Source organism: Cynocephalus volans, chromosome 1 (assembly GCF_027409185.1).
Source record: "Cynocephalus volans isolate mCynVol1 chromosome 1, mCynVol1.pri, whole genome shotgun sequence".
Classification (NCBI taxonomy): domain Eukaryota; kingdom Metazoa; phylum Chordata; class Mammalia; order Dermoptera; family Cynocephalidae; genus Cynocephalus; species Cynocephalus volans.
Window position 1 is genome coordinate 274,833,593 of NC_084460.1, and position 25,654 is coordinate 274,859,246.

Here is a 25,654-nt window from a genome sequence, read left to right on the forward strand (position 1 = left end):
TTTCTCTTTATTTCTTTCCTTAATTTTTCATTTCTCTGCTAAGATCCTCGTTTTTTTTCACCCTTTATATACACTGTTTTCTTTCAGTTCTGGAACATATTTAAGTAGATTAGGATTGGCCTTCAGACCAGCAAAGGGGAGTGGCTTTCAGACTCACCAGGGGATGCCCATAGTGATGAGAACACGAAGGGCAGGCCAGGAATTGGGACAACAGTCTTTGGAGAGAAACTTTCCCCTTCACATGTGTCTCCCCATCTGTGAACAATGGCAGCAAAAAGCTTGATTAAAGCCAGTGACACTAGAGATCCTGCTACGAGCCTTCCCTTCCCGGTCCCCAGCAGGCTGCAGGGCAGGGGATGACCAGTTTCCCCGTTCTGTCACAGAACTTCAGGGAATTATTTCACAAGTCCACGGCCAGTCCACCCATTACCTGTGTCATGAACAGCTCTGCTGAGACAAACCTATGGTTCCCAGGAAATGGTGGATGGTGATTATAAATACTGTTTCCACTGGTGACCTGGGTGATTTATTTAGTATCTGAAAAACCACTTTAGCACTTAAAGTGCTGTGTATGTTCCCCTGAAGCACCAGGATCTTTTTTTTTTTTTTTTTTGACCGGTAAGGGGATTGCAACCCTTGGCGCGGCGCCATCTGCACCACACTCAGCCAGTGAGCGCACTGGCCATCCCTATATGGGATCCGAACCCGCAGACCTGGCACCATCAGCACTGCACTCCCGAGTGAGCCATGGAGCACCAGGATCTTAATGTCAGGAGGGCATGCTGACGGGTAGTAAGGAATGAACCGTACACTTCTTCAAGTTCACATGTCCATTTACACAAAGCTGTTGAGACCAATATCCAATTCTGTTTAAAAGTTACATGTCTTCTACTGTGTAAATGTGATCACACAGGCCACCCAACACACACACAAACAGCATAAATATGTGATACACATCAGTTCCTGCTACCTCTCTTATGGCTTTTCTGTAAGTTAAAAAACTATATGAAATTCTAGTAATTTTTTCTAAAAGGTGAATACAAATTAAAAACCTAAAAGACAGATATTTTCATTTTATTTTCTTTAAAGAGAGAAAGAAAATTTTCAAGCTTCACAGATTGACCTACTCACAGTTAAATAGCCACAGTACAAGTCACAGATGGGGGCACGGCCATCCTGGTCCAGAGGCACCACTCAGTGATGTGGGCGAGGGCTCCTGGGTCAGCATCGCAGGTGAGGGCTCCTGGCTCCTCAGTGTCACAGGTGAGGGCTCCTGACTCAGCATCGCAGGTGAAGGTTCCTGTCTCCTCAGTGTCATAGATGAGGGCTCCTGGCTCAGTATCGCAGATGATGGCTCCTGGGTACCTGCCCCTCCTCCAGCAGCTCCTCTTTTCTGGTGCACAGGCTGTGGTTCACACACATTGGCCCCATTGGCTGGCTCCATCCTCACCATGGAGAGATCACTGTCCTTGAGTGACCACTCCCTGGCATTGCTGCACTGAGAGTTCAGTGACACCTGGTGACTAGACAGGATGACCTGCTTCCCTGTGGCATGGGTGCCCAGGAGGCCTGGCCATGCCTGCATGGCTGTTCGTCACCCCAGGCTCCTGCCTGAATCCTCAATGATCCCTCAGTGAAGTGCAGAGAAACCGTACATTTGGCCTTTGCTGTCCAGACTCCTCACACTCAGCTGTTTCCACCTCTAGCTCAGGGGCTTCCAGAGGAGCCCACAAGATCCTGGGAGTAGCTGTGCCCCCTACTGGGCGAGGGGTGCCAGCCAACTGCTGGGGGCTCTGCCAGGTCTTCACGCCCAGCATGTCCAGCTGCCTCTGTCCATTCCATATGCAGACCCTGCCTCCTGTTTCCCCCCATAAAATCTGTCTAAATTGAACCCAGCAGATTTCCCTCTCTCTCTGTCTGTATCTGCACCATACCTATATCATGTCTGTGTATGGATGTCTCTAGAGTATTTTCATTTTATGTCTTTGTTTAAATCTAAATATATAAATATTTTAGATAGAAACAGATATAAATTATTTTATATCTATGTAAATATATTGATTAAGTGATTTTATCATCTCTTTCTGTTAATTAAAATTCCTGATCAGCAGTGATCCCTGAGTACCTCATATGTGTCTGCACGTGTGAATGTTTGAACACATGAACACTGCATGTGTGTGCCACAGGAATGACTGTTTGCAAGTCTGTACACATGTTTCACATGTGTGCATAGCTCCATGGATTTCTCCAGTTAGGCATTTCGCCCTTCATCACACTCTTCATCCTATTTCATTTATTTCCTGCCCCATTACTTTACTGGTTTTTATTTTTGAAAAGCATTTTAAAGATCATCTACTTGTTAAAGTCAATGAATCTTCCAGTCCTCCTTTTACTTGACTGTTCTACAACATTTACTAGTATTTCTGTATTTTTTTTCACTGATTGTAAGTATCATACTGTTCAATTCAGAAAATGTAGAATATGAAACAAAATAACAGAAAAATAAAGAAAAATCCTATAGTTATGCCAAATATTTTAACCTCTGTCAGCTCTTTTGTGCATTCCTTTTCCTGTTTTTTTGTGCATACATCTGAATTTTTCACAAGTGGGTATCATGGGTTTAGATTCAACGTCCTATTGCAACAATTTTCACATGATTAAATGATTTGCCAAAACAGGATTTTAAGTACCTGCCATGCATCAGGAATTCACTGTTGAAAGCACTCAGCATGAATTAGCTCATTTGTTTTCCCAAAACAGCCACAAAGTGAATAATGCCATCGTCCCCAGTTTACAGAAGATGGAGCTGAGACCCAGTCACAAAATGGGCCTGTTCAGAAGAGACACTGTATGAGCCACAGGTTGCTATGGGAAGAAGCTACAGCAAAAGCCTCCTCCTGTAGGGGCCCTCCTCCAGGGTAGGGGGCCGTGTGCGTGGTCCTCCTCCAGCCCCAGAGCAAGACTCCCTCCCACATCAGTGGGGTGAAGTGGAGGCTGTTCATGCTGCCAATGCCTGTGCAGTTGGTTCAGGAGTTGTGTAGTCATGGGGCAGGGAGGCCGACCTGACCAGGACAGGGGCGGGTCCAGCCTGCAGCAGCAGATGCCTGTGCTCACCTTTGGCAGGTGTTGTCCCTGGAGACCACCAGCCGTGGGTAGCAGATTGGTCATGTAAAACCCCTCCTTGCCTGGAGGGGCAAGGCTTCCTCCTCCTTGGACTTAACACACATTCAGAGCAGAGTCTGAACACTGTAAACACAGGTGCATAGAGGGGCCTGCCTGCTGGGCCCCACCCACACCACACAGGACCACAGGTCACTCTGTAAAGCAGGCTTGTGACCGTGCAGTCCACAGGGTCTGCCACAGTGTTCATCACCTGGACTATCTGTAGAAGTGACAGCTCTGGCACCACTGGGAGGATGTGCTGTGGACCGAGCTGCTGTCTCGGCTCCTGAGCCAGTGGCCAGGGTGTGGGCTGTGCCTGGCAGCTCAACACACAGGCCTGGAACTGAGAGGGTTGGGATGGGTTTGCTCACCACACCCAGGTGGGGAGTTGTGTTCCCTTCTCCCTTCATTGAACTTCCACCAGGGAACATGGTGAGGGTCCCACTGACCTGCAGACACAACTGCTGTATGGACATCCTGGATGGCACAGGTCCCAGAAGGGAGTTACTGTGCTCCTGAGCTCGATCACCCAATGTTCTGGGTGAGCTACTGTGTGCAGGGCAGCAAGGCACATCTTGGAGCATGCCTTGTGGTTTTAGGGTGATCTGGAGCAGGCCCCCAGGTGACCACAGACATAACAGTCATAAATATCAATGCACCCAACACTGGAGCACCCAGATTTATAGAGCAAACACTATTAGACCTAAAGAAAGAGACAGACACCAATATGATACTAGTTGAACTAAACACCCCTCTCAGCATTTGATAGATCATCTAAGCAACAGATCAACAGAAAAACAGGATTTGAACTACACCAATTGAAGTTGGTAGATATCTATAGAATATTTTATCCAACAAATACAGAATATACACTCTTCAGAAGCACACAGCATTCTCTAGGATAGACCACATGCTTTGGGTCGTAAATGAAGTCTCAATAAATTTTAAAAAATTGAAATAATTTCAGGTATCTTTTCAGACCACAATGGATTAAAATTAGAAATCAATAACAAGTGAAATTCTAGAAACTATACAAGCACATGGAAATTAAAGAACACGCTCCTGAAGACATATGGGTCCAAGAAAACATTAAACAGGAAATCAAAAAATTTCTTGAAAATAAAGACACATCATACCAAAACCATGGGATATAGCAAAGGCAGTACTAAGAGGGAAGTTTATTATAGTAAATGCTTACAGAAAAAGAATAGAAAGATCTCAAATAAACAACCTAATACTACACCTCAAAGAACTAGAAAACTAAGAACAATCCAATCCCCGAATTAGTACATGGAAGGAAAGAACTAAGGTCAGAGCAGAACTAAATAATATAGAGACCCCCCAAATGATACAAAAGACCAATGGAAAAAAACCTGTATTTTTGACAAGATAAAATAGACAAAGCACTGGCTAGGCTAACTAAAAAAAAAAAGAAAAAGGAGAGAGAAGACCCAAATAACAAAAATCAGAAATGAAAGAGGAGACATTACAACTAATAATGCAGAAATACAAAGAATCATTAGAGACTATTATAAACAACTATCTGCCAACAAATTTGAAAACCTGGAGGAAATAAATTTCTGGACATGTATAAATCACCAAGACTGAACCAAGAAGACACAGAAAACCTGAGCAGACCAATAACAAGCCACAAGACTGAAGCAGTAATCAGAATTTCCCCAGAAGAAAAGCCCAGGATGAGGTGGCTTTACTGCTGATTTCTACCAAACCTTTAAAGAGAAATTAGTACCAATTCTCTTAAAGTATTCCAAAAAACTGAAACAGAGGTCATTCTCCCAAACTCATTCTGTGAGGCAGACATCACCCTGATACCAAAACCAGACAAGAATACAACAACAACAAAAAAAGAAAACTAGAGGCAAATATCTTTGATGAACATAGGCACAGAAATTCTCAACAAAACATTAGCAATCAGTATTCAGCAGCACATCAAAACAATTATATGCCATGATCAAGTGGGATTCATCCCAGAGATGCAAGGATGCTTCAACATATGCAAGTCAATAAATCTGATACACCATATCAACAAAATCAAGGACAAAAAACATGATTATCTCAATAGACACAGAAAAAGCATTTGACAAAATTCAGCATGGCTTCATGATAAAGACACTTAGCAAATTAGGTGTAGAAGGAAAGTATCTCAACACAATAAAAGACATACAACAAACCCGCTTTTAATATCATCCTTAAGAACATGAACAAGGGCCGGCCCGTGGCTCACTCGGGAGAGTGCGGTGTTGATAATGCCAAGGCCACGGGTTCAGATCCTATATAGGGATGGCCGGTTAGCTCACTGGCTGAGTGTGGTGCTGACAACACCAAGCCAAGGGTTGAGATCCCCTACTAGTTATCTTAAAAAAAAAAAAAAAAAAAAAAAAACCACAAACAAGACAAAGATGCCCACTCTCACCACTCCTGTTTAATGTAGTATTGAAAGTACTAGCCAGTGCAATCAGGCAAAATAAATAAAGGGTGTCCAGTTTGGAAAATACAAAGTCAAACTGTCCCTGTTTGCAGATGACATGATCTTGTATATAGAAAAACCTAAAGATTCTATGAAAAACTCTTAGAGCTGATAAATGATTTCAGTAAAGGTGCAGGATACAAATCAACATGCAAAAATCAGTAGCATTTTTATACTCCAATAATGAACTAGCAGAAAAAGAAATCAAGAAAGCAAGTCCATTTACAATAGTTACAAAAAAAATGAAATACCTAGGAATTAATTTAACCAAGGAGATGAAATATCTCTAGAATGAGAACTACAAATCACTGCTGAAAGAAATTAAAGGGGATACAAAAAGATGGAGAGACATTCTATGCTCCTGGATTGGAAAAATTAACATTGTGAAAATGTCCACATCATCACCCAAAGCGATCTACAGATTCATTGCAATCCCCATCAAAATACTAAAGACATTCTTCACAGAAATAGAAAAAACAATTCTAACATCCATGTGGAACAACAAAAGACCCCAAATAGCCAAAGCAATTCTGAGCAGAAACAAAAAAATAAAATAAAATAAAATAAAGCTGGAAACCTAACACTACCTGACTTCGAATTATACTACAAAGCTATAGTAACCAAAAAAGCATGATACTGGAATAAAAGCAACACATAGACCAATGGAACAGAATAGAGAACCCAGAAATCAACCCACATACAGCCAACTGATCTTTGACAAGGGCAACAAGAGCATACTTTGGGAAAAAGACTGCCTCTTCATTAGATGGTGCTGAGAAAACTGGACAACCGTATGTACAAGAATGAAACTAGATCCATACCTCTCGCCACATACCAAAATCAACTCAAAATAGATTAAAGACTTAGATATAAGACCTGAAACTATAAAACTCTTATAAAAATAAAACACAGGGGAAACACTTCATGATGTAGGACTGGGCAAAGACTTTATGAATGAGACCCCAAAAGCACAGGCAACAAAAGAAAAAATAAACAATAGGATTATATCAAACTAAAAAGTTTCTGCACATCAAAAGAAACAGTTAACAGAACAAAAAGACAACCTGCAAAATGAGAGAAAACATTTGCAAACTACACATCTGACAAGGGATTAATATCCAAAATATATGAAGTACTAAAATAACTTAAAAGCAAAAAAAAACAACCCCATTAAAAAGTGGGCAAAGGAGCTGAATAGGCATGTAAAGGAAGATGTACAAATGGTCAACAGGCACATGAAAAATGCTCAACATCACCTAGCATCAGGGAAATACAAATCAAAACACACTGAGATACCTCACTCCAGTTAGACTGGCTATTATTAAAAGGGCTGAGTATAACAAATGCTGGTGAGGATGCAGAGAAAGGGGAACCGTCCTACACCATCGGTGGGACTGTAAATTAGTGCAGCCATTATGGAAAACAGTATGGAGGTTCCTCAAACAACTACAGATAGAAGTACCATACTATTCAGCAATCCCACTGCTAGGTATAAACCCAAAGGAATGGAAATTATCATTTTGAAGGGACAGCTGCTCTCCCAAGTTTATTGCAGCTCTGTTTACTGTAGCCAAGAGTTGGAACCAACCATTGACAGACTACTACATAAGGAAAATGTGGTATATATACACAAGGATATACTCAATAATACTACTCGGCCATAAAAAAGAATGAAATTCTGCTATTTGCAGCAACATGGATGAGCTTGGTGAAAATTATGTTAAGTGAAATAAGTCAGACACAGAAGGAGAAATACTGCATGTCCTCACTCATAATTGCAAGCTAAAAACTAAATAAAGAAGAAAGAAAAAACAATCACAATAGTACAGTGAACTACAAAAAAAAAAAGTGTGGTTATTAGAGGTGGGAAGGAGGAGGGGTGTTAGCTAGAAATTTGTTAAGGGTTGCAAAGATTGATTACATTTTGTAAACATGAGTATACTGATTATCCTGATTTGATCACCACATTTTGTACACAGATACTGATATTCAAATCTGTATTCCACAAATATGTGTAATCAACTATGTTTCAATAAAAAGACTGTCAAAAAAAAAAAAAAAAAAAAAAGGATTCATACCACCACTACCAACAACAACAAAAGAAATTGATACCAAATCAATGTTGAGCCTGGCTAAATAGTAACCTAACTGGCCAATCCAACCTGGAACAGCAGCTCATATATGCCCTTGACTCACAAATGAAAGGCTGATTTCACATCTGGACTTCCTTTAGGAAGGTATTTCTTATGTGGCTCAACTTGGTATAGATGCATTAGAAGGCACTGAGGGGGTGGATGAAGGACTCATTTATGGCATTCAGCTCATCAGGTCAATGGAAACATTATCATGTATTAAGAGCTTGACTACATCGGATTTGAACTAGTCCTTCCTTTTGCAGTGGTGGGGTTTGACTCTGACAACCACATCATCTGGTTTTGCATGTGGGTTGGTCTGCCTATTGGGACATCTGGAGTTCATCCGGAGAGTACCAATGCCTGTTATAGTCCTTGCATCTCAGACAAGAATAGTTTCTCTGCCTCAAAGAAGTAAGGTTTATTTGACCACTGTTAAAACCAATTCACATTGTCTCCATGGCCAGAGCAATTGCTAGCAAGAGCATTTTCTAGGAAGAAGACATCAGTGTTCTTATTGAAGTTGTTCAATAACAGTACACACAGGTTCCAGCTCCAGGTCACTGACAGTTTCTTTGGGTTGCTTGGAGAGTGTGCCATTTACATATGATATAGTGGAATCATGCAATGTGAGAGTGGATTGGGAGGGCTGGCAAGTGCACCTTACTGCTATGCTTACAACTTTACAAATTACATCAAGCCTAAGCACTGCAAATTTAGAATACTTTTAGACTCTTGGTGGTACTTGCTTCATTTTCAGTCAGTTAGAACTAAAATAATGAGCTGGGGAAAAAAGTATGTATAGGCTAAGTGTCCCCTTTAATTTCATCCTCTCCACTTGCGTGGTCCTTCTTATGACTTCAATCAAGAATGAAACAGCAGTTAGAGTTGTAGAAAGTAAATAATGCAGATTCTGTTTCTGAATACAAGCTAGAGAACTCCTGTTTTGAAAGCTGTCAGGCTTATAAAGATCCAATATCTAGAATCAAGTAATTCAATCCCATGCAACATATTTCTGGGGAGTATAGATTCTTGTGAAGGAAACTTTTCTTGCCTCATTCAGTGTTCTGTCTATCTAGAATCAGCACGATTTTACCAATGGTTAATTTCTTCATATTATTTTTAATGTAGGAATAACATCAAATAAAACAGCTCTAAAATGTCTAAATTTATAAATGAGGGAGCAGAATCATGTACTGGCTGTCCTGTCACTTCAGTCCAAAGAGATACTTCTCGTTGTTCATCACTCTTAAGTCTCTCATAATGGGGAAAATAGGAAACTGGAGGGTTCGGGGTATACTCTCTTCTTCCTCATCTTGCCCAGACAATACTAAACATATATTCATTAGGATCTGTGATATAGTACTGCCTCCATTACTATTCTCCACTTTTATTTCTTACCTACTCCAATAGTCTTGGGAGTGGGTTCTCAATATACATACTATTTCCTGGCTAAAGTAAAAGCATATATGAGACAGTTTTTCATTTTGTGGATCATCACTACCTTCCAGGCGGAGAGAAGAAAAGGTGCGAAGACTGGAGGGAAAGAGCTTGGAGAACAACTTTAAAGTTTGGGGTATGCTGTAGACTGTTTATAGCCTCTCAAAATTCCTATGTTGAAACCTAATCCCCAGTGTGAAAGTATTTGGAGGTGGGGCTTTTGGGAGGTGATTAGGTCATGAGGTGAAGCCCTCATAAATGGATTAGTGTTCTTATAAAAGAGACCCCAGAGAACTCCCTCACCTCTTCCATCATGTGAGAACACAGTGAGGAAATAGCCATCTATGAGCCAGGAAGCTCACCAGACACCAAATCTGTCAATGCTTTGTTCTAGGACTTCCCAGTCTTCAGAACTTTCTGTTGTTTATACGTCAGTTTATGGTGTTTTGTTATAGCAGATCAAATAGCATGTTTGAAACATAATATAGTGAGAAGGAGAGTGGCGTAAGATGTGGGGAGGGGATGACAATCTGAAGCCACATTGTGCAGAGATAAAAGATTTGTGATTTCTTTGTAGCTGCAAAGAAGGAGCCATAGAGGAGTTTTAAGCAGGGGAGTGAAATGGATGTTTACATTTCAAGATAACCACTGATTGTGTGAAGGGATTGGCAAGTTGTTCTATGGAGCCCAGTTCAGAAGTTCCAGTGCTCTTCTAGGGTGAGAGATGATGGTTGCTTGGAAATAGGTGTGGTAATAGAGATGGAAGCAAAGTGAATAGAATCTTGATATATATTTGTTGGAGATAGAATTGATAGGACTTGCCAACAGATCAGATGTGGAGATAGGAATGAAGGAAAAGAAAGAATCGGAGCTGAGTTCCAGGTGTCTGAGGTTCAAGGAGGGCTCTTCATGGTAGGAACATTTCACTTGACTATCGATAAGAGATATGGCTCATTAGCTGTTTGGAAATATGGTCATTTTATTGTCATGAAATCATTTATGAAAAAATATGTCTTTTCTTGCCACTTCTACTCTGAACTGTTTTTTCTCTGATGTTGGGTTCTAAGTCCATGAGACTATTTAATGAATCATTCTACACTTTTAAATAACGTGACATTAGTTAAATAGAGTTACTGAAAATAGTGTTCTCTTCACACATAAAGGAGATCATTCTCTTATGTTACAAACTCCTCAGTTATTTAATGCAGAAATGGAAGATTAGAGGGTAAAGAGGGACAGAAGGTGAGCCGAGAGTGGATGTGCTTGAGGCCAGTGAGTTAGGACTACAGGGGTCCAGCTTTTTTATTAAGTCATAGGGGCACTTCAGTATGATAATATGATTGCTGACTTTGAACCTAGGGCTGACTGATGGGGTGATGGTCTCATTATAGTAAAGCACTTATCTTTTCAAAATATTTTCTAAGTGTAAGCAATTTAAGAAATAAATTTGTATGGGAGTTTTTAGAATCATCTAGTGATTAGATCATTTGGAGACCCTTGTGACATAGATCAGACTTTGAGTGAGAGATTTGCATGAAAGAAATCTGTGGGGGAGTGCCACTGGAATGACACTTGTGCGGTAGTGAAGAAAATAGGATTGAGCATAGAGAGGAACAATGAAGTTGCAACAAAGGCTTTTAGTTCATCCCATAGGAACTCTGAAGACAAAATGGCCCTGTAAAGTTGTCCCAAATTGAAGCAAGGGGGCTGAATTTTGTGCTGCTGCATTGAATAGTCAATGCATGTGGACCAGGTCTGGGGAGATGGTGTGACCTTGGACAAGGTGGCTCTCTTCAGTTAAGGGTAAGTCAGTAGAGAAACTCAGATGAGAGTTATAAGCTTCCAGCATTGTCAGTGACTGGGAGACTGAGTATATGAGTCTTTGAGGGTGTCTCAAACACAACATCTGCTATGGCCTACTTGTTATGCCACTTGGATCCACTTTCTTCATAGAACAAGTCTTGGTAATAGCCCTTCAGGATTCTGGATAGTTTCTTGGCATTGGAAAACTTAGAAGAGCAAGGTTAGTGTGCTAAAATTTAGCCCCTGCCATGGAAGGTGATCTCAAGGCAGTGACTGATACTCATTGTTTCCCACCTCTGCTACCCATGCTTGATTCCCTTCAGAAACTCGGCCAGCCCCTCTGCTAGTCTAGGTGACTTATCTGTGTGTGTGTGTGACACAGGTCCACATCCTTGAAGGGTCTGAGTTTCTGGTTACTGTGTACTTCTTAGGCCATGGCTGCTGCACTTGTCACTTGTTTATTTACTGTAAAAATTGGGTAAGGGAGGTCTAAGAGATGCTCAAAGAGATCATGGGCTGTCAAACATACTCCTTCCTGCTTCTACTGTGTAACAGCTGCCCCACCTCCTCCTGATGAGTAGGGTCAATTATCCCTTGCCTGCTGGCCTTTTAATATGCAAGGCCTAAGTGATCTGGTGGCAGCTGGGCACTAAAGTTTAAAGGGACTCTTGCTGTGTTCCTTGGTGGAAGCATTCTTCCTCTGGAAATGTGGATCTCCAAACCCACAGAGCCCAGAGTTGCAAGGAAGGGAAAATTAAATTCCCCAAGCAATTAAATGGAAGTGATGAGTTGTAGGGACACTGCTTCTGCCATCCTTAGTGGAGACATGGCACCATATAAAGGTCTTTGATTCACAGTGTATACTGTGTCCTGGAGCATGGTGCCTCATCCTCATCTCCATGCTGGTGCCTCAGCTTTGCTATTAATAGACCATGATATTGTTCTATTAGGCTGGCAGCTCCTGGGTGATGCAGTATGTGATAAGACCAGTGGATCACATGGTTATGTACCCACCACCATACCTCCTTTCCTTAAACTAGGTCTTTTAGAACCTTGTTTTTATTTTGGATCTCATGTTAGTAAACCAAACCCTTGGATAGTGGTGCTGGCTGAAGACTTAATGCAGGAAAAGGCAAACCCATACCCAGAATACATATTAATCCCAATTAATATGAATCCCTGTCCCTTTCAGAGTGGAAGACATTGAAAGTAGCTTGTCATCATTTGGCAGGTTAGTCTTTTTGAGGAATGAGCAGCACTGTTCTGTTGCTAAGTGGTTAGACATTTGGTAGCAACAGTAGATAGATGAGCCTAGGTGAGTGTGAGCCCATATTGTTGGGCCCACGCATAGCTTCTGTCTCAGCCATTATGACCGCTCCATTTATGTGCCCATTTTGCCAGTACTGGAGTGGCATCTGAGAGGGCTAGGCTGGCTAACATCAGTCTGCCTACTTGATTGTCTAATGCCTCTTCCATGGTGGACACACGCTGGTGGATCTTATCCTGTGATACAAAGATTTTCACATTTCACTGCCATAAATCTATCCACCCTTGTCATTCCCAAACTCCTTTTCCTCATCTCCCAATCTTTCTTCATTCAGGACCCTGATCAGCCAGCCAAGTATTTGCTAGAGTTCATGAGTGCTAGAGTTCAAGAGTGCATATTCTTACCCTGGGACACTTCACTCTCCACACCTAATGGTGAAACAGGGGTACTCATCCATGAATGGAGATGTAGTGCAACTGTCCTCCATTTTCAGATTTTACCTACATACCAAGCCAACTCATCCATGAAGCAAGCTCAGGCTTTTTCCTCCTCTTTCGATTGGTTGCAACAGAGCTCCTCTTCTGGCCATAGGAATACGCTAAAGAATAGTTGCCAGTTCATGGAAGAGTGGGCCACATACTCATGCAACTTATTTGTGCCCTTTGGCCTGTTCATACCCATGTAGGAAAGGAAAAAAACATCTTTTTCCTTCTGCTCTTCTAGGTTCTCAGCTGGGACTCCTGTAACAAAAGGCTGATTGACATGAGATAGCATACAAAAAAATTTTAATGTAAGTTTTACATGACACAGGAGCTTCCGTAAGGAAATGAAGACATAGGACCGGCCGGCGTCCCAAGATGGCTGCGGCGGTGCACTGGAGGCCGCGACGGCATCCCGGCTGCTGAGGCGGGTCCCACGCAGCTGGCGGCAGACAGGCGGGGCCGAGGGCCGGCGGACGGGCGAACGCCGCCTCTGCGCGCCCCGCGGCCGGGGTTGGGCCGTTCGGCGGCGGTGCCAGGGGATGTTCGTGCTAGGCCCGGCCTCTCCTTCCTCAACTTAGGGCGGCGGCGGGCCCGCGCCCCTGGCTCCCGGGCCATGGCGCTGAGGGAACTCAAAGTGTGTTTGCTGGGGGTGTAGGTAAATCAAGTATTGTATGGCGGTTTGTGGAAGACAGTTTTGATCCGAACATCAACCCAACAATAGGGGCATCTTTTATGACCAAGACTGTCCAGTACCAAAATGAGCTACATAAATTCCTAATCTGGGATACAGCTGGACAAGAACGATTTCGTGCCTTAGCACCAATGTACTATCGAGGGTCGGCTGCAGCTATAATCGTTTATGATATCACAAAAGAAGAGACATTTTCAACATTAAAGAATTGGGTGAAAGAGCTTCGACAGCATGGCCCACCTAATATTGTAGTTGCCATTGCAGGAAATAAGTGTGATCTTATCGACGTAAGAGAAGTCATGGAGAGAGATCCTAAGGACTACGCCGACTCCATTCATGCAATTTTTGTAGAGACCAGCGCAAAAAACGCGATAAACATAAATGAACTCTTTATAGAAATTAGTCGAAGAATTCCATCCACTGATGCCAGTCCGCCATCTGGCGGTAAGGGCTTCAAACTCCGAAGACAGCCTTCAGAGCCAAAGCGAAGCTGCTGTTGACTGAGCCTCAGCCTCTCAGACTTGGTGATGAAGTAGGTGGTCCTGAAAGTTACCAGGAAGGCTGGAGTCCTTGCCACCAGTTTTCACCTAGCTGGTCTTGAGTCATCTTTGTGCAAAAAGGACTCATAGAAATTGACAAGTTCTGTTCTCTCTTTGAAGACTGCAGCAATGATATTTCAGTCTGTGGACTTCTATTATGTAAAGAATCTCTGATGTACAAAGGGCCTACGTCATTGGCTTTTGACCTTGCTGTAAAGGAACGTATAATTTTATGGATGGTAAGATTAAATTGTTGAGTAGTTTTGTAATCAAGATTTTATGTAACATTTGTAAAGGGAAAATTAGCACTTTCGTGTTTCTTGAGGGAAAAAAAGACCTTGTGGAGATTATAATTTCCTTGGTTTCCCATTACCACTGTTAGAAGTAGTTGTATCATTTAAAATGTGGTAAGATATCGTAAGTGGAGGCATGGCAATTATTATTTGAAGTTAAAATGAGTTATCTATAGGACTGATGGAAACAATTTCATCTCTGCCATTTCTAAAGCACTTTTTCATTGAATATATGAGTCTAGGATACATACTGTAAATTAACAACAATAACAGCAGATGCCTCGCTCACCCTGGGTTTGCTTCTGGCCCTGTCATATGAGTATGTCACCAAACACATTATTGGCACCTTTTTTAAATAAGCTATCATGATCAAGATGGTGGTGGTAGAGAAGCTGTCTGAAATAAATTGAATTCCATGTGTTCTAAACTGACTGGCAATGGTTTAAAAAGGAGGAAGAAGAGAAAGTATAGAAAGTGGTGTAAATGCTGTCAATTTTTTTATTTAATCCAAGTATCTTGGTGGGGAAAAACAAGTATCTCTTGCTTAGCATATGTAAAGTTGTAGTCTATATTTATGAGACTTTTGCTTAAAGATTATAAATTATGTAAATACATTAATAAATTCTAAGTTTCATTCAACAGTCAAAAAAAAAAAAAAAAAAAAAAAAAGGAAATGAAGACATAAAGAAATGGTTAAACCCAAATGTTTTTATAATAGCTTTGATGAAAAGTGGAAAGTCATGGAAAGATACGATGGGACAAAGGGGTATGAACCACGAATGGTGAGCTCTTAGCTGAGTGGCACATTCATAAGACCAGTGGATCCCAGCAGGATACATAGCAAGGCCTGCTGATTCAGATTCCCCTTGGCATCCTTCCATGATTTGCGTACAGAGAGGGCTACTTTTACATGAGGGTCTTATGACCTGCTTCAGGGGAAGGTCATAGAGTCCTTCCTGTACCTGCCATTACTCAAATTTCTTCAGCTTAAAGTATTTGGTATGCCAACGTGCCATATTTTGGGGTAGTGTGTTCTGAACCTTGTCACCCACACATACCACTTTCACCTTATAATAATTGCTGCTATAATTTATGACTTGAAGGTCCTGCCAGAATCAAGCTCATGATGGGAATTTCTTATGGCATGGTCGCTTGATGTCCCATGTTGAGACACTCCATCACTACTATGGTCCATTGGCATGCCTTAAGCTGTTTTTCAAATGGTGTACAATTCTCTACTGTAGATAGCATGACCTTGCTCCAGGGCCCCACAAGTCTTCAGTGCAATTTTCTACTGGGCCTTGCTATAAATTTCACATGATGCCTTTTCCCACAACTGGTACCTCTAATAACAGAGGATCTGCTAAGTCATATAGACTAATGGCAGGGCTTCTTGCACCACAACCTGAACCTGCTGCAGAGACTTTTACTCCAGCCTCTCCCAAGTTAGCAGTTTTTTCTTTTCTAAATTTTTTTTGTCACTTGGTGTATGGATCAAAGTACTGTCTCCAGGACCTGAAGAGGGCTGCCAGATGTTGTGCTTCCTTCTTTGTGGTGGGAAGTGCCAGATAAAATACTGGTCCTTCACTTTGGAGAGTATATCCTGATAGGCCTCCAACTACTGGACCCCTAAAATCTTCACTATTGTGGCAAGACCCTATATCTTTGAAGAGATTCCACTCTGTAGAACACATTACTTTTCGTTTCTTGCTTATCTAACTGATTAACAAGACGTCATTTTTATAGTGGAATAAAGAGATGTGTGGGAGGTCCACAGAGGCTAGGTCACTTCAGACTCTTTTACAACAGAGTAGGACAGAGTTAACATAGCCTTGATGTAAGACCATAAATGTAGGCTGTTTTCTGTTCCAAGAGAATGAAAACATCCTTCTTGATAAGGATGGAAAACAATATATTTGCCAGATCAATGGCTATCTACCATGTACCTGAGGCCACTGCAATCAGTGCTCCATTATGTCCTGAGTTTGTGGTAGTTCACTGTTATTTTCTAGCATACGAATGACTTTTGTTTGGCTAGGCTGGTGAATTAAACGTAGGTATGATTGGGACTACCACCCCTGCACACTTTAGTTTTTTAAAGGTGGCATAAATCACTGCTGTGGAATGTGATATTGATTTTGGTTCACTAAATTGGTAAGCAATGGTGGAATGGGGGTTAGAGCAATTTCAGAGGCCTCTTGGTTTCCTTCATAGTTATTGGTTGAATTGTGTCCCCACCCCTGCCAAAAAAAAAACATTGTACATTGAAGTTCTAACCCCTAGAACCTTAGAATGTGACCTAATTTGGAAAGACGGTTGTTGCAGATGTAGTTAGGAATAGAGTGGACCTGTAATCTACAGTGATTGATGACCTTATAGAAGGGAAATTTGGAGACAGACACATGGAAGGAAGATGATGTAAAATGACATGGAAAAAATATCCACCTGCAAGCCAAGGAGAGTGGATTGGATTCTTTCTTTACATTCCTCAAAAGGAACCAGCCCTGTTAAGACTTTGATTTCAGACTTCTAGGCTCCAGAACTGTGAGACAACACATTTTTGTTGTTTAAGCCACCCAGTTTGTGGTACTTGTTTACAGCAGCCCTGAAAAACTAATACACCGACTATAGTAGTTCTGATATCACAATCCAAGGGACAAATGTGGGAGTTCTGAGAAATTCCAAGTATGTGCATTTCCATATGTAGTCAGGGAATGACCACTGGGTGAGTGCATGGACCTAGTGGATCCACTGTGAACCAAATCTGGACCAGAACTCCATGTATTTTCTGACCCTGAGGAGTGCCATAAAAATGCTTTGGGTCTCTTGGTATCAACGTTAACCATCCTCAGTTACCTGAGTAAATGGCCATCAGTCCTTTTGGGAAGATGGGGGAACCATTACTGTATACTTTTGCTGTGGTGTTTCAGGATTGTTTATCCAGTTTCCCCTCAGTCAGTAGGCTCTGGGCCTCAAAATTAGCTCATGCCTAAAAATTGAGAAAGGTTTCATTGTGATTATTTTATGACAGCTGCCCTCAGGCTCCTGATTGCCCTTTTTTGATTTCTTTAGATTTTATAGATTGAGCAGTACCTTGCTTGCCGTCCGTCTATTTTGTCCGTAGGTCTTTGTAGGTCCAGTCTCCCTGGTTAATGCTCCAGACTTGCTGCTCATTACAATATTTGTGTCCATCTTGTTTCTCATGACTGAGTGCCCCCATCTGGCCTCTGTTAACCTAAAATCCTGTGATCCCCATTCCTATGCAGGAGCTCAGCTCTGTAACAGCACCTCCTGCTGTGAACTCCGGCCTCAAGTAGGTAGAAGCCAATGAACTTAGTAATGCTGATGTCCCCCTGAAAGCTCATTTTTTATCTTTCTGGTAAATAGAGTATCTTTCGATATACTTCTCTTTTGGGTTTTCCAGACTTATATAATAAGTCTATTTTTAGCATGCCAATTTCTGAGAGCCTTTTGATCCCTTTCCCACTGTCTTCTATGTCAGTTCTGGCACTTCTATCTCATTTAATGCAGACAAGTGCTTTCTCCAAGCTGCCTGGAAATACCCTAGCCACATATTATTACCATTTTCTGGTTTCCTTTGTAGGGTGTTAAATCGTGTATTTGGGAGAGTGCTCCCATATTGATAACCCCTCCTTATTTAACTTTATATTCTATTTCTCTTGGTCCATCACTCTAGGAATCCAATCTTATAATACTCTTGTGCCTCCTGTCAGTACATGCTGTCTAGGTCCTGCAGCTCTTTTGCGGTGTAACTCCATTCCTATGTTAGCAGGCTCAGCACTCTCTCATCACCAGATTATGTTGTGACTTAACCTAATTATTGTTCTTGTGGCTGGAGGGGAGGGGGATGGGAGATCTTGAGGGAGGTACAGACTGTCTTTCAACACAGATCCCTCTTCATCTGAGAGTCACTAGAGAGTGCTAGCCCTTAACAGAGAGGAGTGGGCCACTTCTGTGGACCCAGAAGATTCAGGGAGATTTGGAATTCAAGTTTTTCAGTGCATCAAACCAATGTTCTCATTCTTTTCTTCAGGGCTCCAGTCCTGTCCAGTCAGTGGACCCTCAAACTTGCCAGAATTGAGAATTCAGTCTCTTCTGGGAGCTCTAATACCTTTGTAATTAAGTCCTGGGCATGATCCTTAGTTGCTCCTCTCTCTGGATAAAAGAGATGAGAATCTCTTTATATTTTGCCAAGGGTCCCCTGGATTTATACATTTATCCTTTAATTGAGAATTAATCACACTCATTCTCTCATTATTTTTCTTTAATGCATCTATCCATCAGTCCTATTATACACTGAATTGTGTTCTCCCCAAATTTGTATGCTGAAGTCCTAAACCCCAGTACCTCAGAATGTGACTGTATTTGGAGCTTCGATTTCACAGTGCAGATGTAATTAGTTAAGTTAAGATGAAGCTGTTAGGGTTGGTCATAATTTAATATGACTGGTGTCATAAAAAGGGGAAATTTGAACACAAAGACACTCACATGGAGAATGCCATGTGAAGATGAAGGCAGAACAAGGTGATGCTTTTGCAAGCCAAGGAATGCCAAATATTGCCATCAAACACCAGAAGCCAGGCATGAGGCATGGGACAGGTTCTTTCTCACAGCCCTCAGATGGAAACAACCCTGCCAACACCTTGATCTTGGACTTCTAGCCCTCGGAGCTGAGGCAGTAAATTATGGTTATTTGTGGTACTTTGATGAAGCAGCCTTAACAAGCTAATATATCCCCCAAAGACATCTAATGCTATAGGCCTAATATTTACTACTTCCCTTGAATTTCTCAAATGCTTCAAATTTTGTCTCTTTCAGTGCTCTCTCTTTAATCAATATCCCATCCCAGTTCACCACCCATGAAAGTTTTAACAGTTGTACTGGTACAGCATGTCAGGGGATGTTCATGTTTTCCTACCTCCAGTGATAGAGTCCTAATTGCCAGTTGATGGTATGTGATCCAGCTCTAAAATCTCATTTTAGAATTTGCCTCTTCAGTCCACATCTAGAACCAAGGGTGTTAGGCTGAGTACCCTAGAAAATACATTGAGATGGAGATTTACATATAGTAAGTTTATTAGGGAGTGCTCTTAAGATCAATACCCGTGAGGAGTAAAGAAAACAGGATTGGGTAGAAGTAAGAGTTAAACTGTAATGCAGTTGCAACAAAGGCCTTAGCCAATCCCACAGGGAATTCCAGAGTTGGGATAACCCTTCAGAGTTGTTCTGAATTATGACAAGAGTGCCAGGCCTTTGTAGACTAGCGCTGGCCTGGTATTGGATGAAGGCCTCACTGGAGGGGCTGCTGAAATCTATCAGCCTCCAACACTGCCAGCAGCTGGCAATGAGTGCTTCTTTCCTGACGGGGGGAACCTGACCAGCATGCAGCATCTATTACATCCATTATCAAGCACATAGAAACACTAAATGAAGTATAATAAACATTCCTAGCATCCATAGTGAGACTTTTGGTATGTACCTGGCTACAGCATCTTTCTCTCTCTCCTAATGCAAATCATATAAAAAGCAACAGGGATAACAACAACGCAAACTCCATTTTGTGCTAGATTAGGTAATGGGGATATTTTACAGACTTTAACATGAACAAAATATTCATAAAGCCTCTATGATTTGATAGAAAGCTCAGAGAAGTGAAAACAGGTGCATGGGGCAGTGAGAGGGCCTAGTAGTGATGTATCTAAGAAATTGCTTGCAGAACTACACTTCTTTTTTCTTTATTGGTTATGAATATTCTTGAGTTACAGAGCTGATTGTCACCCCTCATGCCCAAGATGTGAAAGCCAGATTCATATTGGCAGCATGCCCATTACCACAAATTGTGTTTGTTCCCTGTGTCCCCCACCCAATTATCGCCAACCTCCCTCCCTCTCCCCCTTTCTCCCCCGACTCGACTTTGTATCCTAAGGTATATTCTCTCTCTCTGCAAATCCAATGCACCACTGTGGTCTATTTTTCCTTCCTTTTTTCTCTCTTAGTTCCCAGTTATGACTGAGTACATGTGGTATTTATCTCTCTGTGCTTTGCTTATTTCAGTCAACATAAGTTTCTCCAGGCTCATCCATGTTGCCGCAAATGGGAGAATTTCATTCTTTTTTATGGCAGAGTAGTATTCCATGGTGTATATATACCACAGTTTCCTTATCCAGTCATCCATCAATGGACATTTAGGTTGGTCCATGTCTTGGCTATTGTAAACAGAGCTGTGATGAACATGAGAATGCAGGTTCTCACCCTTGGTTCTAGATGTGGACTGAAGAGGCAAATCAACATGATGATTTCCATTCTTCTGGGTATCTACCCAGAAGTGGGATTGCTGGATTATGGAAGATCTATCCGTAGTTGTCTGAGAAACGTCCGTACTGTTTTCCATAGTGGTTGTACTAATTTACAGCCCCACCAACAGTGCAGGAGTGTTCCCTTCTCTCCACACCCTCGCAAGCATTTGTTATTCACCGTCAGTTTGATTATAGCCAGTCTAACTGGGGTGAGGTGATATCTCAATGTAGTTTTAATTTGCATTTCCCTGATGACTAGTGATGTTGAGCATTTTTTCATGTTCCTGTTGTCCATTTGTATGTCTTCCTTTGAAAAGTGTCCATTCAGCTCCTTTGCCCATTTTTTAATTGGGTTATTTGTTTTTTACTGTGTAATTGCTTGAGTTCCTTGTATATTATGTATATTAATCCCTTGTCAGATGCATAGTTAGCAAAAATTTTCTCCCACTCTGTAGGTTGTTGTTTCATTCTGTTGGTTGTTTCCTTTGCTGTGCAGCAGAACTACACTTCTAAATGGAGGCTCACCTGAAAGGCAAAAGGTATAGTCCTTGCTGGCAACCACCAAGTGCAAGATGCTATTGGGCAAAAGCCACAAAAATATGCTTCCTGAAAGTAAAAAACTCACCCTTAAGTGTAAAAGCTTTATTATTATTATTGTTATCATTTTTTCCCCAATATAGAGTAGGAAATGGTATACGTAAGGTTGAAATTGGGCAGAAGCTTATAGAAAAAAGTAATCATTTTTTTAACAATCGTCCAAAACAATAAAATAATATGTGGCAAATATGAGGATTATAATTGGTAAATAAAGGGTAAGAATAAGGGTTAAAAAAAAAAAAGAAAAGAAAAAAAATAAAAAGAAGCATGGAGAATGGTAAGAACATCAGTGGCGGCAGATTTCAGAAAGTCCAAGGAAAAAACTACCCTCCCTAAATGTGAGTGGCTCACTCTGCATTGCAAAGGCAATATGTTTTGTTTATCAAAATGGGTTGGCAGCTAGGCTGTTAGCATGAAGCCTTCACGCAGTTTTTTTTTAACTAGACTTTATTTTTTAGAGCAGTTTTAGGCCTACAGCAAGATTGAGGAGAAAGTACAGAGAGTGCCCATATATCCCCTGTCCCCACACAACCAACCTCCCACTCTGTCAACAACAGTGCACCAGAGTGGTGCATTGATCACAACTGATAAACCTGCAATGACACATCATCACCCAAAGTCCTCAGTTTACATTAGGGGTCACTCTTGGTGTTTGTACATTCTATGAGTCTTGAAAAACACATAATGATATGCATCCACCGTTATAGTATCAAAGAAAATAGAAAATAAATATTAAATAATAGAATAAAAATTCTCTGCTCTGTTCCTATTCATTCCTCCCTCCCCACTAATCCATGCAACCATCGATTTATTTTTCTTACTGTCTCCACGGTTTTGTCTTTTCCAGAATGTCATATAGTTGGAATTACACAGAATGTATCCTTTTCAGATCAGCTTCTTTCACTTAGTAATTTGAATTTAAGGTGTCTTCATGTCTTTTCATGGTTTGATAACCCATTTCTGTTGCTCCACATTCTTGTTAGCATTTCATGTTGTCAGCATTTTAAATTCTCGTCATTCTAATAGGTGTGTGGTGGGTGGTATTTCATTGCTGTTTTAGCTAGCAATTCTCTCTCTCTCTCTCTTTTTTTTTTTTTTCTCGTTTCTCCCCATCCCTCCATGAACCTGGACTCTAGGGCTACACCAGCAAGGCATTGAACTTGGAGCACCCCTCCCAGGTGCCATCCTGATGTTTTACAAGAGCAGCGCCAGCATATAATCCCTCTCTTGCTGGACAGTGTGCTTCTAGAAGACACTCACCAGACCTAAGTCATCTTGGACCCCAGATAGCATCCAGCACAGTGCTGTGCATTTGGTAGGGGCTTAATACTTTCTAAAGTTACTCAACAGAGTTTCCTAGCATGTGCTCATATTAATCCAAAGAAGAACAAGAATTTCTATATATATGTAAATCCACAATAAAGAGAAATCTTATTTTTGACAGCTGATTGGTACAGAGATTGAACCCTGGACCTTGGTGTTATCAGCACCACTCTCTAACCAACTGAGCTAACTGGCCAACCCAAGAAAGATCTTTTTTTTTTTTTTTTTTTTTTTTTTTAAAGATGACCGGTAAGGGGATCTTAACCCTTGACTTGGTGTTGTCAGCACCACGCTCAGCCAGTGAGTGAACCGGCCATCCGTATATGGGATCCGAACCCGGGGCCTTGGTGTTATCAGCACCGCACTCTCCCGAGTGAGCCACGGGCTGGCCCCAAGAAAGATCTTTTCAAATCATCTAAATTACCTTGGGGTTTGTTTATCTTCTACAATTGAGTATACAAGTTTGTGGAAAAATAGAATTGAAAGATAATACCAATCTTTCAACAAACTTTTTGAAGTACACAGAAACATTAATATTCTCTTAGAACTTACAAAAAAGTGAACTCAAAAATCACAAAAAGCACTGGTTTTCAATGGTTACAAACCAGAATAATGATTCCTAACTTGCCAATAGAAAAACAGATTCAGATGAGTCAAATAAGGTTTTGGAAATCTCTCTATTTTCTGATCCTCTCATATCCCAATCAGCTGTCAGAACCACTGAACACTGACGTCCGCGAGTTGATATGACTCAGGTAGAGAGGCCATGTAATAAGGCAAATGTCCAACAACTCAGTTGAGAAGTCAAGAAAAACAAATGGCTTTACATGAACTATGCCTGTCGACTTGGAGAACACATCACATCAGATCTACTTCTTCCTTAAAGTTAAACCAATTTAAAAAGTATCCTTTCCAAAGCATCTTTCTAAATAGGTTATAAAGAGGTCATTGAAAAGGAAGCAAAGACTGTTTTAGTGAAAGAAGAAGAGTCGAGTCAAATCATTCTGAAAAGCATTACTTTGTAGAAATATATAACAAGATTGAATTCTAAATGAGTTTACAACTCTTACCCTTTCTTAACATCAGCGTATTTCAAACACATGTAAAGTGTCCTTGACTTTTTTCCTAGGAGTCAAAACTTTGTCAAAATTTTCCCATCCAACTTTTAATCTGAAGTTAAGAACTGCTAAATTCCTGATTAGAAGTTAGGGTACACATTCAGGGAGTCATCTCTAAGAGATTAAAAAGAAGCTTGGTTAATAGAGGGGCAAAAATCAGGTTTGTCCGACAGCTCGTGGTGTCCCCCCGACTCCCATGTTCCCCCAGCTATTTTACATCTTCATGGAAGTGACCCCTTGACGCTTTTTAAAGACAGAACAAGTAAACCTCAAGTTAATGGGATGGGGAGAGTTTATAGTAATCTTCTCTGTGACCCCACGAACTCTTCACCCCCCGTCTCCCCCCAGGGCAATGTGAAAGGAAGGGACAACAAAACACGAAATTCCTCCAGACCCCCAGAGGCCGCAACCAGGCCCGTGACTTTTAAGTCCAGGCTGGCCTTTGAGAGGAGCTGGAGAATGGCTTCCTTGGGGTGCGATTGCAGCAAGGGTGGGGGCATGGGCGGCCCCACTCACCAGCGATTCATAGGCCAGACCCTCACAGCCACCTTGACCAATGCCAGTGCTCACTCTGGTCTGGCCCACGCAGGCTCCCAGCAGCCCAGACCTCTCCGCCACCAGTTACTCCAGTGACTTGGCTCCTCAGCAATTCTCTAATGACATAATGTTGAACATATTTTAATATGCTTGTTTGCCATCTGTATAACTTCTTTGGTGAGGTGTCTGTTCAGATTTTTGCCCATGTTTGATTGGGCTATTTGTTTTCTTACTGTTAAGTTTTAAGAGTTTTTTGTATATTTTGGATAACAGTCCTTTATCAGATATGCTTTTTGCAAATACACTCTTTTAGTTTGTGTCTTGTCTTCTCATTCTCCTGACATTGTCTTTTGCAGAACAGAAATTTTAAATTTTAATAAAGTCTACCTTACCAATTCTTTCTTATTTGGACCATGCCTTTGGTGTTGTACACAAAAGGTCATCGCCATACCTGAGATTTTCTATGTTACTTTCTAGGAGTTTCGTACTTTTGCATTTTACACTTTGATCCATTTTGAATTGATTTTTGTGAAGGGTTTATCATCTGTGTCTAGCTTTGATTTAAAAAGATGTGGATGTCCAGTTGTTTCAGCACTATTTGTTGAAAAACTATCTTTGCTCCATTGTATCGCCTTTGCTCCTTTGTCAAAGATAAGTTGACTATATTTTTTGGGTCTATTTCTGGACTCTCTATTCTGTTCCATTGATCTATTTGTCTATTCTTTCATCAGTACCACACTGTCTTGATTACTGTAGCTTTATAGTAAGTCTTGCACTTAAGTAGTGTTAATCTTCTGACATTGTTCTTCTCCTTTAATATCGTGTTGGCTATTCTGGGTCTTTTGCCTCTCCACATAAAATATAGAGTCCGTTGGTTGATAGCTGCAAAATAACTTGCTGGAATTTCTATTGAGATTTCACTGAATCTATAGATCAAGTTGGGAAGAAGTGACGTCTTGACAATATTGAGTCTTCCTATCCATGACATGGATTATCTCTCCATTTATTTAGTTCTTTAATTTCACTCATCAGAGTTTTGTAAGTTTTTCTCATATAGATCTTGTACATATTCTCACCATTAAGTATGATATCAGCTGTAGGTGTTTTGTAGATTTTTTTTATCAAGTTGAGGAAGTTCCCTTTTATTCCTAATTTGCTGAGAGTTTTTATAATAAATGGAACTACATGCAATTTTCATTAGAAAATGACATCTAATAGTACAAAGAAAAGCAATTAGAAAGATAATATTATTCACCAAACATAAGTGAATATAATGGCCCATGCATATCCAAGACTGCTACTGCTAGTCGAGTGGATGCTTCATTCCTTAAATTATTTTATAAATCCAATAAAATTCCTTCCTAAGCAAAATTATATAACATATATATGAAATAGCAAAGGATCAAGAAAAACCAAGACAGTTCTAAAAGACAAGATGTGGGAGGGGGCTTATAAAGCAGTATTA

At 41.0% G+C, this 25,654-nt stretch overlaps 1 pseudogene; it reads left to right on the forward strand.

The window, feature by feature from the left end:
* Window positions 1-13,143: 13,143 nt before the first annotated feature.
* LOC134384459 (ras-related protein Rab-22A-like) lies at window positions 13,144-14,936 on the forward strand (annotated as a pseudogene).
* Window positions 14,937-25,654: the final 10,718 nt, after the last annotated feature.